At 34.8% G+C, this 4051-nt stretch overlaps 1 long non-coding RNA gene across 1 annotated transcript; it reads right to left on the bottom strand.

The window, feature by feature from the left end:
• Positions 1 to 386: 386 nt before the first annotated feature.
• Positions 387 to 1351, bottom strand: LOC145038939 (uncharacterized). The gene is made up of 2 exons (XR_013679647.1): positions 847 to 1351; positions 387 to 678 (listed from the first exon to the last, which is right to left on the bottom strand). It is a non-coding gene; the product is annotated as an uncharacterized LOC145038939 (long non-coding RNA).
• Positions 1352 to 4051: the final 2700 nt, after the last annotated feature.

The following is a 4051-nucleotide window of genomic DNA, read 5'->3' as shown; positions in this document are numbered from 1 at the left end:
AAATCAGTCATATTAATAGTGGCACCATTATTAGTAGCAATGAAAATGCATCTTGGATTCTCATGAATGCAAAGAGCATCATACCTACAAATTACTCACCACTTACAACTTTTTATAAATTTAACTTCAATATATAGATATATTTCCAAAACACTAGGTATATAAGATGTTGATATAATGAGTAAATGGTGTATCTTACTTTATTTTGTAATAGTTTACATTTGGATCAGGTCCAAGATCCAACCACAACAATTGCTCCAATCTGCATCATAACTTTACAAAACTATTATTTGAAAAAATATTATTATGTTGTAAAAAATGTTTAAATATGAAAACAAGTTATATAAAAAAAGAAATTCATATGTTAGATCTGAAACATCAACACATAAAACAACCATCACCTGTATTCATTTACATTTACAAAACATTAGTAGTTAAAGAAGCTAGATGTTGGTTTTACTAAAGATGAACATTGATTAGATATAACATCTTCAAGTGATTGAATGAAATAGAAGAATCCCAAATTGATTTGCCTCTTTGTTTTATGCTTGCTGCATCTCTCAACTAATGCAATTTGATCATCACTCGTCGACACATCCCCTTGAATTCTCTATCTAATCTTCTTCATTTTAGCTTCCAGCATCTCAGTCTTCTGCTTCAGAGCCATTGGATTTCTAGCTATTGTAAATCAGAAAGAAATTATTCATTAAACCAGACAAAGCAAACTACTAACTGAAATTAATGACTCCATTTTCTTCAAACTATAGAACAAACAACATATCGTTCTTTATAGATAGAATCAAAAACAAGAAAAGTGCATAAAAATTGTATCCTACAGAGACGTACATGTGTGAGTGATGATCTTCAGATTATGAGTTTTATGAACGAATTTAGGCGGCCATATTTGTGTTGGTCCGATGCTATGCCGATTTGGATTTGACAGACGAAGTTCGAGACTCTGTATGGTTTAATTGTTGATCTATATAGGATTTATTAAACCAAATCCTATCTTCACCTTCAAGAGCTTAACCTAATGATTCGCTGATTTAACGTCTTCTTATGCAAAAATAGAGAAGACACCGATAGAGAGAGAGGCAAAATGATGAGGCAGCGAGTAAAGATGCACCTAATGAAGGATACTCCCGTAAGAAAGAAAATATGATGGGGAAGATCGAGATAAGAGCAGAGACGGAATCGAGAGACTGAAACAGTTTTTTCTAGGGCAGACTGAAGCGGGGAAGGTAAATAGTATGTAGAAAAAAATTCAAAATTTTGAAGATTTTGAAAATTTTAAAAATGAAATAAAAAATATCCTAGTAAGTTATTTTGGGTTTTAAAAAGTTCAAAAAAAAAAAAAAGTAAAGTTAATTTAATAATAATTTTTGTTACCTTTTTAATCTAAAAAAACCATTATCCTAATGAATTAGTTTTAGTTTTTATTTCACTCCATTTTTAAAAGATTTTCTAGAATTCATTGAATAATGATGAACATGGAATTGCTCTAAAGCAAATATTTAGGTGTTGTCTAGGTATGGATATGAGGTGGTAGGGATTAATATGGGGGTAGGGTGTGTGGGTGGGTGGGATAGAAATGGGTTTGTAGGTATGGGTGTGAGGGTGGGGTTAAGGTAAATATGGGGTAGGTTGGAGTGAGTATGTGGGTGTTGGTATAAGGGGTACAAGTCAGGAGAGTGTGGGGTATGTATGTGTAAGTGTAACATATGGTATATGGGGTGAGGGTGGGTGGGTATGGGAGTATTGGTATGGATATGGGTGGGGTGAGTGTAAGGATGGGGGAAGGTCGGTGGTATGAGTATAGGTGTGGTAGATTTTGGTAGATGGTGTGGGATGTGGGGTGAGGCACAGGTCAGGATGTGCCTAAAGTATTAAGCCATAAACCCTAAGCCCTAAGTCATACGCCCTAAGCCTTAAGCCCTAAGTCATACGCCCTAAGCCTTAAGGCATAAGCCCTAAGCGTTAATCCATAAGCCATAAGTCATAAGCTATATACCGTAATCCACAAGTCATAAGCAATAAGTGTTTAGCAATAATCAATAAGACCTTCATCTATAAGCCATAAGAACTAAGACTTAATCCCTAATTCATAAATCATGAGCCATAAGACATATTAATCCATAAACCATAAACCTTAATCCATAATCCATACGCCATGATATCTAAGCCTTACTATTTAAGCAATAAACCATAAGACTTAAGCCCCAAACTCTAAGAAGTAATCTTAAAGCCCCAAGCCTTAATCCATAGGATGTAATCCCTAAAACTTAAGCCATAATCCATAAACCCCAATCGATAAGCCATATTAAGCCATAAACCCTAAGCCTTAAGCTTTAAGCCCCATGTCATACTCTTTAAGTCGTAAACCATAAGCCTTAACTCTCAAACCCCAAGACATAAGCTTAAATCCAAACTATAATCCGAACCCATCAGCTTCAGCTTTATGGATTAATAATCCATAAACCCTAAGCCTTAAACACTAAAAAGCCTTAATCCATAAGCCACACTCCATGAATCGTAATACCTAAGAATAAGCCTTAAGCCATAAACCATAAACGATGAGCCATAATATATAAGCTCACCTACAGTACACCATACACCCACCAATCTAACACCCATTCCTAATGGATAAGTGTCACCCCCATGATACACACCCCACATCACCCTTACCCTCATCCTTATCCTCACCCTACCCCAACCATCACAAAATCTTAAAAAGTTATTTTAAATTTGTCAAAAATAAACCACACAAATAGAAATGAAAACATAAACTTTTTGATAATTATTCTCAAACACATGAATATAAACCATAAAAAAATCATATAATTTTTTATATTTTATATAATTAATATTAATCAATATTTTTTCTAATTATATTATGTAATCAATATTTTTTTAACAATATTTGGTTGTTACAAAATTTCACTAAAATTAAAAATCCTACACTTATTTTTTTCATTTTTCCTCTTCTTCGTCGTTTCCTCCGTCTAGCCAAGCATGCCCTACAATGCCGACCTCCACGAGAGACCCACATCTGACCTCCACGATCCTTTATCACTTGCACCGACTCTGCAACATTGGTGAAACTTCTTGCCCTATAGCCAACGATCGACTTCTCATGCTTTACGGCGTCGGACGTTGCCACTCCTCCATATCGCTCGCATCTTTGGCCATCACCCTCTAATCCGGTGACCATCTCCGCCAGCCGTCGAACAACATCCAACCAATGCCTCTGCCAGCGACAACAAAATTCAACAGTAACGTCGTTCAGGTAAATCTTCTTGCCCTAAATTCTTTTTTCCCCTAAATACATCAATATGTTTTCTTTTTTCCCCCTTAAAATCGATTTTTAGTAATACATTGATTTGTTTTGTCTTTTTTTTTTTGCTAAGAATTAGATTATAGAAGGGTTGCATCTTCGGCCATCACCCTCCAATCTGGTGATCGCCTCCACCAGCCCTTTAACCAACTCTAGCCAATGCCTTTCCCAGCGCTATCAAAGTCCAACGACAATGTCTCTCGGGGTAAAACATTCTTGAAATCGATTTTTTTGTAGAATCGTTTTCCCCTGAATACATCAAAAAAATTATTTCCCCCCCTAGAAATTGATTCTTAGTGATACATTGATTTGTTCATTCTTTTTTGCTATGAATTCGATTATAAGTTCATATATCGGTTTTTTCTTCTTTTTTGCCTTGCTCTATGACTCAATTACCACTGTGTATTGTTCATTTAGTCAACATCAGATTAAATGGCAATTTAATACTTCTTGTAGATGCCACCTGACTAAAATCATTTATTAATTTAAGCTTGTCTTGATTTATAGAATGGTTGCATTTAGAGTCGTTACTTATGTGATTGAATAATTTGGATTAACCTACTGGTTTGCATATTTTTTTGTAGGTGTTTAGCATATGATTGTGAACATAAAGCCATTTTTGGATTAAGATATCGGTTGATGGTATCATTTCAATTGGAATATGTCTGGGTAAAATATTCGTTATTTGCATTGTACAACATCAAAGTTGTCATGGTA

The sequence above is a fragment of the Lactuca saligna genome, chromosome 4, assembly GCF_052625555.1.
Source record: "Lactuca saligna cultivar CGN05327 chromosome 4, ASM5262555v1, whole genome shotgun sequence".
Taxonomy (NCBI): domain Eukaryota; kingdom Viridiplantae; phylum Streptophyta; class Magnoliopsida; order Asterales; family Asteraceae; genus Lactuca; species Lactuca saligna.
Note: the sequence above shows the minus strand (reverse complement) of the source record. Positions and strands in the feature narration are given on the sequence as shown.